Genomic DNA, 14,428 nt, shown 5'->3' with positions numbered 1-14,428 from the left:
TAATGCAGTCCAGAGGGGCATGGCGGTACCTAGCACTTGGCTGGGGGCTGAGATAGTCCCAATCTTTAAGAAGGGCTCACCTCTCCTCCCAGCCAACTACAGGCCTATCAGCCTTATTGATGCACCCCAAAAATGTTTTGCAAAGTTGATCTTAGATCGCCTTTGGGACTGGATAGAAGAGTCTTCCATTCTAAGCCCTTACCAGGCTGGGTTTAGGAAGAACATGTCTACTACGGACCAGATCTTCCGACTGACCCTGCTATTTTGGAAAACTGTTAAAATTGAGTGTGGCTCGTTATATACTGTCTTTGTGGACCTCTGTGCGGCGTTTGACCTGGTCCCCAGGGTCAAACTATGGTCTGTCCTTTTACAACTCGGCATTCCTGTTCCCCTATTGAACATGATAATTCAACTCCATAGGGGAAATTTCGCCCAGGTCAGGTGTGGGAAAAATGGTGCTTTATCATCTAGATTTCCCGTTGACAGGGGAGTCAGACAAGTGTGTTTTGGCTCCCACCATGTTCTGCCTCTATGTCAACGGAGTATTTACACATCTGAATGAGGTCATAAATAGTGATGCCCCCAAGCTTGCTGGATGTCGGGTCCCTGCGATTATGTTCGCAGATGATACCCTACTACTTTCGAAGTCTCCGATGGGCATCCAACGAGTGTTGGATGGTTTTGAGATATTTTGCCTCGAGTGGGGCTTAGAAATAAATACTCTCAAAACAAAATACATGATCTTTAATCCACCAGTAACGACACGCCCCAACCCGAGTATAGGGAGAGTTAGCCTAGAAAGGGTCCAGACTTTTGAGTACTTGGGGCTCACCTTAAATGAAACAATGACATGGGTCCCACATCAAATCAAAGCCCAACTTAAACTAGCGCAAGCAGCGGGGGGGATTATAAGATTCCTAAATAAATCACGTGCCAAACCCATAGGCCCACCCCTTGAAATATACAAACTACAGGCAAGGGGGGGAGTCATCTATGGTGGTGAACCCTGGGGCTCTAATTGCCGTCCAGAGATCACAGTCACAGAAAATAAATTCCTAATGCAGTTGTTGGCCGTCCCCCCCAGTACTCCTTTACTTCCACTGAGACTCGATCTGGGTCTCAGATCCATAGATGAAGAATTGGGTCTAAAACCTCTAACATTCTGGCGGAGGATTTGGATTACCCCAGAGCTTCAGGACTATAGAAAAGAACTTCTGGAAGTCCTAGGGCTCCCTAACGCAGGGAAACATCCTTGGAAACATCCTCCGCTGCTCTGGTCTGACCCGGCGACAGCATGTATTAGTGTTTCATGTAAGCATTTGGCTAACCTTTATTATAAAGCCAAATTAATTGCCTCTGTACAGAAATCCCAAGCTTCCATTTTAACACAAACTTTTTTATTGTTTAAAGATTTTTATCATTTTGAGGGTGTTTTAAATGATATCAGACCATACTTTACAAGAAAATTGTATTTGCAATGGAGATACGGCACCTTACTTATAAGAGCCTTCACGAGTAAATGGTCTCCGCTCTCTCCAAAAAATTGTCCTGGTTGTGATGCCGATCAGGAAACTGAACTGCATATACTATTTTTCTGTCCTGCTTACAAAAAGTTCAGAAGGTGCTGGATTGTTCACGTCTGCAAAAATCTGGGGTTCAACCACTGTATGCACGCTTATCGAATTTTTAAAACAGACCTAACTTCTGTAATAGTCTGTGCTGTGTCATTATTTTTGACAGCTATGTGGAAGAAAAGAAGGATTTGTGACAACCTTGCTGGACATTATATCCTCCCGTCATAGTGTCATAGCTGCCATGAAGAGGTCTTTTAAAGTCTAGATTGTACGGAGGTATTGTATAATGTGTATGGTCTTGTATATTTGCACTAATCTTGTTGATTCTCTCTTTTTAATGCTAACTATATGTATACTTTTATGACTAATGTCGAAATAAAGATTGATGATGATGATATATATATAGACTGTTTTTGGAGCACTGTAGTTGAATAAAATGTATTTAAATGCAACCGGAATGTGCCGTGTACTGCTTGAACTGATTACTGAGGAGTGAAAGGCCAGCTCAGTAGCAGAGACTCATCAAAGATCTATACATATATATATATTCACTTAGAAAAGCATAGGTTTCAGGCATGTTATAGTTAGGAATTAGCATTTAAAAAACCTTTGAAATTCACCAAAAAAAAAAAAGGTTTCAGGCACATTATAGTTAGGAATTAGCATTTAAAAAACCTTAGAGATTCACTGAAAAAACCATAGGTTTCAGGGGCTTTATAGTTGGTTGGACATTTCCCTCGTACAAAACCCGTGAAATTCCCCCGGTATAATTAGTTCAGCTAACTATAACTTGTGCGCCCGCAATGCACTGCTGATGATGTCACATATTACATCACTCATGACATGGTCAGTGACATCACTCACGACATCACTGATGACATCACTGATGATATCATCCAGTGAATGTGTGTTTTTCTGAAAATTAAATATGTTTTATATATGTATATCTCAAGGTCGATGGAAGAATAAATGGGTATATAAGTGTCTAAATGGATGATTTATTTTTGTAAAATTGACTGATTAAGTGTATCTTAGTGAATACATGGGTTAATGAGTAATGTTTAAACATGTAAATATCTGTATCAGTCTCTCACTTTGAGTATAAGTGACTGCATGGGTTGGTGAGTAGCTACATGAGTCTCTATATGGGGTATTACTTGGTTTTTCGAGTATCAGTATGAGTGTCTGAGTGTTTGTATGGTTCAGTGGAGGGTATTACTTAGTGCATAGATGCATGAATGAGTGTATCACTGTTTGTATGTGTTGAAGACAGTATGTGTGCAGGACTGTATGGGTGGATGAGTGTGTGTATGGGTGTGTTAGTGAGTGAATGACTGTCTCAATAGTGTCTTTATAAGTAGCTACATATATTTTAAATTAGTATATGTGAGTATTGGTGTAAATAAGTGAGTATATGTGAGAGTGAGAGATTGGAAGAGTTCCTGTATGAATAAGTATGTGTTTCTATAAGTGATTGTTTAAAAGAGTAAGTATGTGCAAGTTTCTGTAGAAGTAAGTGTCCTGGTGTGTGTATAACTGTATATGCAAGTAAATGGATGTTTGATTCTTTATTAGCATGAGTGACTGTGTGTGAGTAACTATGAATGAGTGACGGTGTGTAACAGGATGTATAGGTGTACGTGTACATATGATGAGTGAGTACATGTATGAGTGACTGTATAGGACTGTTGGTGAATGAGAGGATGTGTATGTGGATCTTAGAATTACTGAATAGGTTGCTGTAACTGGTATTGGTATGTCCATTGTTTTAAAAATGTTAGTTTCTATTTTTGAGTGTGTGTATCAAAGGTTATATTAGGGTGAGAGGAGGTCTGCCACTCTATCACAAGGATGATGTCATCAGTGATGTCATTTCAGATGTCATCAGTGATGTCATGAGTGAAGTCACTGACCATGTCATGAGTGATGTAATATGTGACGTCATCAGCAGATTTTTTAAATGCTAGTTTCTAACTATGCCTACAGAGGTGGGACATGTGAAGAAAGAAGAAAAAACGCACAGAAAGAAAAAAAAGAAATGCAGAAAGAGGCAACAGAAGTCCTCAAAGACTAAGAAAAGTGCAGGAAGAATCAAGACATGTGCAGAAAGAAGCAACAGAGGAGCAGAAAGAGGCCTTGTTACAAAATCATCCTGTGCCCACGACGTTTTCAGACGGGTACTGGTGTTAACTGACTCTGACTAACTCGGCCTTGAGCCAGTGGTATGCTTATAGACACTTAGAATACAGTGAAAAAATCTACATACACTAGGGAACACTATGCTTTGGGGTACCCCTGTGATTAGCATGACCTCCTCTGTAAGCCCCTAGTACATAATAGGGCAGGAGGATTAAAACGACCTTTTAAAACGTGCCACGGGGTGTGTTTGCACACTGGTGAAGAGAGGGGGGAGCCTGAGGTGACATGTGTGCAAACACACCCTGTGGGCATTTTAAGTTGGGGGATAAAGTCCCCTTGAAACCTGAGGGTCTCTGGGGTCCAACTGGCCCACTAGGTACCTCCAGTAAGCGCCACAGAGCTGCGTTGCAGAGTAGTGTAAAAAGGGGCACGGCCTAGACCACCTCTCTGCAACGCAGCGCAGTGGCGCTTACTGGAAGCACCTGGTGGGCTAGTTGGCCCCCAGGGTCCCTCTGGATTGAAGGGGAATTATTTCCCCAACTTAAAACGTGCTACAGGGCATGTTTGTACACGTCACCTCAGACCCCGTCCCCTCCCATCACCACTGTGTAAAAGCGCCCTGTGGCCGTTTTAAGTTGGGAGATTAAGTCTCATTGAATCCTGAGGGTCCCTAGGGTCCAACTAGCCCACAAGGTACCTCCAGTAAGCGCCACAGAGCTGCGTTGCAGAGAGATGAAAAAAAGGGGCATGGCCTAGACCACCTCTCTGCAACGCAGTGCAGTGGCGCTTACTGGAAGCACCTGGTGGGCTTGTTGGCCACCAGGGTCCCTTAGGATTGAAGGGGAATTATTTCACCAACTTAAAACGTGCCACAGGGCGTGTTTGCACACGTCACCTCAGGCCCCGTCCCCTCCCTTCACCACTGTGTAAACACGCCCTGTGGCCATTTTAAGTTGGGAGATTAAGTCCCCTTGAATCCTGAGGGCCCCTAGGGTCCAACTAGCCAACTAGGTACCTCCAGTAAGCGCCGCAGAGCTGCGTTGCAGAGAGGTGTAAAAAGTGGCACGGCCTGGACCACCTCTCTGCAATGCAGCGCAGTGGCGCTTACTGGAAGCACCTGATGGACTAGTTGGCTCCCAGGGTCCCTCAGGATTGAAGGAGAATTATTTCCCCAACTTAAAATGCGCCACAGGGCGTGTTTGCACACGTCACCTCAGGCCCCGTCTCCTCCCTTCACCACTGTGTAAACGCGCCCTGTGGCTGTTCTAAATTGAGAGATTAAGTCCCCTTGAATCCTAAGGGTCCCTAGGGTCAAACTAGCCCACTAGGTACCTCCAGTAAGTGCCACAGAGCTGCATTGCAGAGAGGTGTAAAAAGGGGTGTGGCCTCTGAACACCTGTCTGCAACGCAGCTTCCTGGCGCATACTGGAGATACCTGTTGGGCTAGTTGGCCCTCAGGGAACCTCAGTATTGAAAGAGAATTAATGCCCCAACTTACAACTCGCCATGGGGCGGGTTTGCACAATGGTGAAGGAAGGGGGCATGGCCTGAGGTGACATGTCTGTAAACACACCCTGTGGCGCGTTTTAAGTTGGAGAATTAATTCCTTCTCATTCCTGAGGGTCACTGGGGGCCAACTAGTCCACCAGGTACCTCCAGTGTGTGCCAGAGAGCTGCGTTGCAGAGAGGTGTTCAGAGGCCACGCCCTTTTTTACAACACTCTGCAACGCAGCTCCGTGGTGCTTACTGGAGGTACCTGGTGGGCAAGTTGGCCCCTAGGCGTTCAGCCTTCCTCAGGCGGCCATGGTATTGAAAAATCCTAAGACATAATAAAGAGAAAGAATAGTCTGTAACACATTGTACATTACCACTGAATCAAGTGCACATTTACATTAAAAAAGGCCCTACATTTGCCCTTTACATATATACATATATACACCTATATACATTTTATATTTATATAGCACTGACTGTGAATCGATTATTAAACAATAACCTTCTCTCATTAGTGTTATGGGGCGTCAGAAACAAAAAATGCTGGTTATATCCATTATAATGACATGTACATTAGCTACTAGACAGCGTTATTGTATCTATAATGCCTAGTTCCTCCTTTAATGTGAGTGCCCATCTTCTACGATTGGTTTCGGGTTAAAGATGCCTTCCACTGCCTTTTTGTGATCATGTGGTTACTTCACTGTTATTTAAGGAGCTAAACAACTTCCTCGGTATGAATATAGCAAGGTAAAGCTGACTTTTTGTGTTCGCTATCGGGTTTGTTAATCGATTGCTACATTCACTGATTATTTTTACCTTATCTATTCAAAGCATGTCTGTGTCCAAGGTTCCCTCTGTCAAGTGGATATTATATCCAGTTCACTCTTTTCTGATGGCGATGTTGTTTACCAGCGGAGTGTGCATCGACCAATCATTTGTACGGTCACTAGGGTACTGACCATACATGCACTAAAATAACACCAGATAAGATAGCGGATTAACCTTTTGATCATGGTACTGAGATTAAAAACTAGTTTTAACTATTAACGCGCCCGATAGCACTTACCAAGGTGGCGGAGATTCCGTATTCGTCCTCTCACGCTTGGTTGCTACCTGGGGAGGGGCTTGTTTATGGATTGCGTATGTTCTTTCAGCCCGTTATCGCGGGTTCTAAATGGAGACACATAAAGCTGTTGGTTCTAGTACAGCGCACTAACGTATAGTAATCGTGGGTAATCCGTCACAACTTACCCGATCACAATAATCTTTTATTATGGCCCGTTATCTCGACTTTTTTCAAAGACGCTTCATCGGCGTGGTTTGGAATATGTGACCGAGTCGTCCGAACCTGGGGGCATATAATTAATTCGATAAATCTGCTTGGTTACCGAATGTGCCAAAGCATTCCGGCGCATAATTAATTCGATAGATCTGCTAATATGCCAAAGCATACCGGTACATTGAAGCGCCGCAGAGCTAATTCTCTAGTGTGATCTTACAACACTCACCTCACCGTGTAAGTCCTCCCTTCCTCTTGCCAGCAGATCACCAAGGTAGAAAGGGGACTGGGCGTGAAACCGCTTCCCTTATACCAGGAGCTCCCCGGTCATTGGTCCGTTCCCACGGACATTACTCTTTCGCTTAAAGCGACACTAGATCTATCATTGAAGAGATAGTGTATATATCAAGGCCAACCAAGGCTGTACTGGTGGTAATTCTGATCATGAGGGGTGACGGCCAGTTTTGGATAAGCATATGTAATAATTTTATCCATACAAACTCCAACCCTATAGCTGTAGAAATAGACAGTTTCTAATTGTTTATCCCGCTAATTATTTTTTCTTTTTTCTTGTACCAGAGATTATTCGCTATCCACTGTGGCATTAATTGTTATATCGTATGGCTTGACTCCATGGTATCTCACTGTTTAACCCCTTCTTATAGGTGTCCAGAGAGAATATCCAAAAAACCTCTCTCCTTTTTCGAATTTCAGTTCCCTGTGTCCCAGTAATGTTAATTTTCTCGATGATGAGCCATCGTATATCTTTCACGGTGTGGCTATGCTCAATGAAATGTTGGACTAGCGGTGCTTGTACCTTCTTAGTTTTGATCGCTGACCTGTGTTCCGTTAGGCGAGTAGCCATCGACCTAGATGTCTCCCCTACATAAGTTCTATTGCAGGGACATAAAATGGCGTATATGATGTTAGTAGATTTACAATTAGTCAGGCATTGTAGGTCTATTTTGACTCCATTTATGGAGTATTGTTTCACTTCTAGTGCAGAATCACAGGCCAGACAAGACATACATTTGTAGTTACCCTTCAAAGTGGGGGGGCCTCCAATCGTGGTCTGAATGAATGTGGGTGTATTCTTTGGCATCCGTGATCTTGTTACTAGATCTTTGAGGTTCTTGTTCTTGCGATATGCAAACATAGGTTTCAGTAGATAGTCTGGTTCTGCTCTTGTTGCATTTAAAATATGCCAGTTAGCATTGATAATCTGGCACATGATGCCATTCATGGTGCTATGCCGTGTTACCATCACAAGTCGGTCATGTTGTTTAGGTGTTTTTTTGCTCAGTAAGCTTTGGCGATCGTAGTATCGAGCTCTCTTATATGAGTCTCGTACCAATCTTTTAGGGTATCCTCTAGCTACGAATCTCGCTCTCATTACTTCTGATTGTTGATCATAATCCGAAATATTGGTGCAGTTCCTCCGAAGACGGAGGAACTGTCCAAACGGAATAGTCGTTTTCTGCATTCTTGGATGGTAACTGGAAAAGTGTAACAATGTGTTACGAGCTGTGGGTTTGGTAAATAAGTCCACAGATAGCATACGTTCTTCAGAGTTAATAGTGACATCCAGAAATTCAATATTATGTTTGTCACTTTTAGCTACAAACCGAATGTTAGCGTCGCAAAGATTCAACCATGATACAAATTGCGTTAAATCTTCCTCGGTGCCGTTCCAGATGTAAAAGACATCGTCAATGAATCTAGACCAACTGGTGGTTGATTCACTGAATGGGGCCACTTCATTATAGACGTATCTATGTTCATAGTGCGCCATGAAGATGTTAGCCACCGTTGGCGCACATGAAGCCCCCATACTTACTCCTTGGGTCTGCTGGAATAACGACCCATTGAACTCAAATGTGTTTTCTCGAAGCACAATGCCCAAACATTCCAGGGCTTACGGGTAGCCATGCGCTATACAAGTGATTTTACAATACAATACAATACAATACAAAGAGTGTATGAGCGAAACTACTTTTATGATGTGTCCATCCACGGTAGGATTGAAGAGGAATTAATTCCCCAACTTAAAATGCGCCACAGGGCGTGTTTGCACACATGTCAACTCAGGCCCCGCCCCCTCCCTTCACCACTGTGCAAACGCGCCCCTGTGCACCCCTGTGCAACATGCTCTAAAATGCCACATACCTGATGGGGAACAGCTTCCGGACTACTCTCCTATGTAGGACCGGCTGCTTCTAGACCCTATGCCTACCAAGGCAGACTCTCTAACCTACAAAAAGATAATGAACAATTCCCTGGACGTCTGTGCCTAACTGAGAGAGAACTGGATTAAGGACCTGGGGTTTCTGGTAGATGACGAATGGATCGAGGCCTTGCAAGGTCCTAGAGAGATCGCTATACGTGCACGATTCCGCCTGGTACAGCTCCAGGTGTTGCAAAGATCATACCTCTCTAGGTCCATGGATACATAAAATGGGCTGCAGTGATTCGGCTGTGTGCTCTATGGCATGTGTCAGCTCAGGCACTTTCTATAATATGCTCTGGGTCTGTTCACTAATCCAGGGCTTCTGGAACAAGGTGATAGAAGTGATGAATAAAGTTACAGGACAAACGATCCCGCTGGAGGCCACGTGGCTGTTGCTGGGCATAACAAGGAAGGTGAAATGGGCCAGACAAATGAGGAATTGGCTGAACACAGCGCAGGGGTGGTGACGTTCTATATGGCTAGACTCTGGGGAGTGAACAGACCTCCTAATGTTAGGGAATGGGAAAAAGACCTAGACTGCTGTCAGCTAGCAGAACGCGAAACATACCTGGCCCGAGTTTGCCCCCCCAAATTCAAAAAGGTTTGGGGACCATGGATGTAATATAGGGGAGTTAACGTATGAGATTGAGAGGGGAGGTGGGGTGGGGTATCGGGTTCCTGGTGCAGACATTAGTACAATTGATAAGTGAATACACAACCTAGGTGGTTTGGATCGGAAAGGGTGATCAGACAACATAATGATATTCAGCGATGTTTAGGCCTCCTGTGCACTGCCTATTATGTTTGTTTTTGCTCACAGCCCATTACTATCCTGTTGTTCTCAAATAACTGCTCAATAAAAAGAATTTATAAAATAAAATGACTTTCAGATACACATAGGTGCAGCACAGAAATGGCAATTCTTTACCAAAGATACACCAAAGTTCAATATAGTGTATTTATAATTAGAACACTTGAATATTGGGAGATCAATTGAAGACACTGAGTGGCTTAGGGCTGATAATGGCTGGTAGAGTCCTTCTACTCCAACATTCCAAAGTTTGCCTTTCTGATTCTACCTCTTTAATTTATAACATTCTACCTTCAGAGCAGATAATGTTCTAATATTCTTATGCCTCAGTCTATGTCAGTTGTTTAGAGGCATTCTCTCTTGTTATAGGCCCTCACCTGCGGTTTGGGCATTTAACTCTGGTTCAGGGCCTTTAACAACCAGTATAGCCCCTGGCAGCTGACTATAAGGATATATTACAACTCTGAAGTTATAGTGGTACATTTGTTGTTACAATTTTTGCTCAGCCATTCAGGTCAATAGATTTACCATTGGCTGAGAAACCACTAAAGAGGGTCATCTACATTGTAATTGCCTTACCTGGAATCTTCCTGTAAGATCCAGCAGTATAATGTTTTACCCTGAGTGAAGAGACTATTGCTCTTAGAGACCCTAGCTCAAGCCACTGGTTAAAAGAAGTGTAAGAAGTTATGCACCATGTTGTCACTGACAGATGACTTTTCTCAATAAAATAGGACAGAAGGAAACAAAGGTGATAGACGGCTTCTGACATAAAGATAAGGGCCAACTAATTAGACATAGAAAGTAATTGATATATGCGAACTGGGTAGCCGAAGTCCCACGGTCACAAGATTAAAGGCATGTTGATCTGCAATTTAAAAAGGATGTTCGCCAGCTGGCAGAAAAGCTAGAACTGGTGTATTGAAGGCTTAAACAGCATACCTATAAGTTTGGGACTTTTGTAAATGAAGTGGCAAGCACTACCGTAGGTAACTGTTTTGAAACAAGAAAATATCTCTGCCTCTCTAGAGCAAGAAGTAGAGAAGGGTTGCTGGCTTTTGCACGTGTCCAAACTGGAGCTAAAGTTGCCTAACAAAAATGGGTGGCTGGTTCTATTGTAGAATCCTAAATGACAATAAACATGATGGCCTAAAAACTACTGAGTTCAAGAGGGCAAAGGAATCAAACAAACCTGCAGGAGTAAATCGTAAAAGCTAAGCGTATGCCTCTGCCTGTTTGCATGCAGGTTGAATGTTACAATTATTGACATTCACTGGCCAACTGAAGGCTGAGACCTGGTAATAAGGATTTCTGCTGCCTTGTTTCTGGGACTCAATGTGCCCATCTACTTTTTGTATGATTCCTGCGTTAGAACGAAAAGACACACTTTGAAAATGTAATAGCAGACTTGAGGTTGTGACAATAGATGGTTGGGTCTTACCTGCAGAAAGCTTTCGCTGTCTGACCTGAATGATCATCATCAGTCAATTCCTACCACATCATACACCATACACATACACACATACATATACAAAAGGAGGCTTTTGGGCAGTCCTTTCCAGTCATTGGCTACTGTGGATTAGCAACTTTGGATCACTGACAGAATATCAGAATATAAAATATCCTGTTGACAGAATATCGTGTCAAAATGATCGAGGACCAAAATATCGATACGGTAAGTGTATATAGGTAAGTATAGATTCACAATTCTCAACTCCACATCTACGTACCTTGAAGATATATATATATTGTCAAGGTACATATATGTGTAGTTATACATAGTAAAACTTTAATACCTATAGAAACTTACCTTCACTATATTTTTGTGCTCAATATTCTTGGCACAATAATTAGTCCCACTGTATTTTTGGGTCTGATATTCTGTCTAAACACCATTAGGCATTCGCTAAGAGGGTTATCCATGGGCCTTGGTAGCAGAGGAGTTCGTGGATGGACACATCATAAAAGTAGTTTCGCTCATACACTCTTTGTATTGTATTGTATTGTATTGTAAAATCACTTGTATAGCGCATGGCTACCCGTAAGCATCCGAGCGCTTTTGGTACAGAGTGGGCCTAGGGTTGATTCACATCACATTGTTATGCTGCATTAAATTCTGGGGAATAGAAACGTTTTAAGTTGCTTCCTAAACTTAAGAAAGGTATGTTCCAGTCTTAAATAATCCGGGAGGGAATTCCACTCTTTTGCTGCTTGCAGAGAGAAGAGTCGGCCGCCTGAGCGGGCTCGTTTTATCCTCGGGATAATTGCCAGATTAAGTTCGCTCGATCTAAGCTTACGTTGGGGCCTATAAGGATGTATCATGTTTTCCAATATGGAAGGACCTTCTCTATGTAGGATCTTATGTGTGATGCAGAGCGATTTAAATCGCACTCGCTCCTTCACCGGGAGCCAATGAAGCGATCTCAAGGCTGGCTTTGCCGACATATATCTATTGGTGCCCGTTAAGATCCTAGCAGCATAGTTTTGGGCCACTTGCAAGGTTTTAAAAGTGGAAGTTGGGGCCCCTAGATATATAGCATTCCCGTAATCGATTCGCGACAAGACCAGCGCCTGGACTACGGTCTTCCTTGCTGTTTCTGGAAGTTGGGGCAAGATTTTACGGAGGGATTTCAGTATCCCATGACAGACTGCAGATGTCTTTCTGGCTTGACTCTCAAAAGATAAACCATTATCAAGCCAAAAGCCTAGGCTCTTTATTTCTGTCTTAGGAGATGGTATAGCACCCATACTGGTAGGCCAGGCGAGATGGTCGGAAATATCCTGTCTGCCTAAGAGCATCAGCTCCGTTTTTCCTCCATTGAGTCTCAGTTGAGACAGATTCATCCAATTTACCACCGTCTCCAGACAATTTGCCAGGTTGTTCGGCGGGGACTCTATTTGTTGCAGAGAAAACACCAGCTGGGTGTCGTCAGCATAACTTATTAGCTGGATGCCAAACGGGGCAACCAGTTCTGCCAGCGGGGCCATGTATACGTTGAACAGTGTGGGGCTAAGGGAAGAACCCTGTGGTACCCCACACTGTAACGGTAACAGGCGGGAACAGCTATTGCCCTCAAATACCTGGAAGTATCTATCCTCCAAAAAGGATCTAAGCCACCTCCAGGCTTTTCCGGTTATCCCAAGATTCCGGAGTCGAGTCAGCAGCAGATGGTGGTTAACTGTGTCGAAGGCGGCGCTGAGGTCCAGAAGGATAATGGCAGCGCTGCCACCTGCGTCCAAAATCCTTCTGGCCTCTTCCACCACCTTCAACAATGCTGTTTCAGTGCCTTGTCCCCTTCTGAATCCTGTCTGGGATGGATGGAGGAGATTGTGCTTCTCCAAAAATGCCGCCAGTTGGATGTTTGTCAGTTTCTCAATTAACTTCCCCATCCCAGGTAACAAGGATACCGGGCGATAATTCGCTAGGTCTTCAGGGTCGAGGTTCGGTTTTTTAATTAGAGATCTGACCATGGCCACTTTCCATACCTTGGGAACCGTAGCCAAATCCAGAGAGGCGTTAACCATCATGGTTACCGGTTCACTAATGGCAGGAAATGCCTGATTGAGAATTTTCATAGGAGCTGGATCTCGTGGCGATCCACTTTTTATGCTCCCCATCAGAGAGGGAAGAAGCTCTTCCGTAAGGGGGGAAACTCAGAGAGTGTTGGACATTCACTTATTTCCTCCCAAGGAGGGACCGGGTGGCATACCGTAGAGTCCACTACCGGAATCGTCTCCAGAATCTTATCTATTTTAGTCTGGAAGTAGTTTGCCATGTCCTCGCATCTTGTATTCAGCTCACCTGCTATTACAGGAGGATCCGGGATTTTATTAAGGAGCTTCACGATCTTAAACATTTCCCTGGGTGCATTGGCGGCGGATTCAATCTTATTTGCAAAGAAGGCCGTTTTAGTAGCGATAAGAGCATTTTTATATTTCTTCAATAGGATTTTATAACTGAACTTCCTGTCGGCACTAAAATCCTTCCTCCAATGACGTTCTGCCCTTTTGCATTCTTGCTTTAGCAGCCTTAATTCTGAGGTGAACCATGGGTGTTTCAATTCTCCCTTCCTAATAGTTGAGGGTTTTTTAGGAATAAGTTTGTCCAAGGATTGGGTAATCCATTGATTAAAGTTATTAGCAGCCACCTCCACATTGGAGTTATCCAGAGGCTTGCTGCCTTCTAATAGTCCCTTCCAGTTGTCCACATCGAGTTTGGACCACGGTCTTATTAACACTTTATCTGAGGAGGTAGAAGTATTCATTCTGGGTATTTTCCAGTGAAAAGGAATCACCGAGTGATCCGACCAAGGGACACGATAAGGCTCCGAGACCTTTATGGTCTCAACGTTAGTGAAAATGGGGTCAAGGGTGTTACCTGACTTGTGCGTGGGGCTCCGCACCCTCAAATAGAGGTCATAACTCTCTAGGTCATTTTCCAGATCTTTCGCTGATCTATCCTCAGGCTTGTTAAAATGGATGTTAAAATCTCCCAATAGCAGGAAATTCGTGGCCGTACAGACCCCTCCTATCACTGCCTCCAGCAGGCTTTCCTGAAATGAGCCAAGAGGGCCTGGAGGTCGATAAATCAGAAGCCCTGTTAGTGAGCTCTCATCTGAGGGATGGAGAGTAAAATGAGTGCTCTCACATCCCTGAATATTCGTATTCTGTAGACGGCAACTTATATTCTCCCTGTAAATGATTGCGATCCCTCCCCCTATTCTTCCTGGTCGGTCTATATGCTGTACTCTGTATCCTAGGGGTAGTGCCTCGACCAGATCTGGGGCAGAGTGTTCTCCCAGCCAGGTCTCCACCAGAAACAGGACATCAAGGTCACTAAAAGCAATTAGGAGTGAGATTTCCTCCTTGTGTCCAGGCAGGGATCGGCAGTTAAGTAAAGC

Source organism: Triturus cristatus, chromosome 2_2, assembly GCF_964204655.1.
Source record: "Triturus cristatus chromosome 2_2, aTriCri1.1, whole genome shotgun sequence".
NCBI classification, from domain to species: domain Eukaryota; kingdom Metazoa; phylum Chordata; class Amphibia; order Caudata; family Salamandridae; genus Triturus; species Triturus cristatus.
This window is presented reverse-complemented; position numbering follows the sequence as displayed.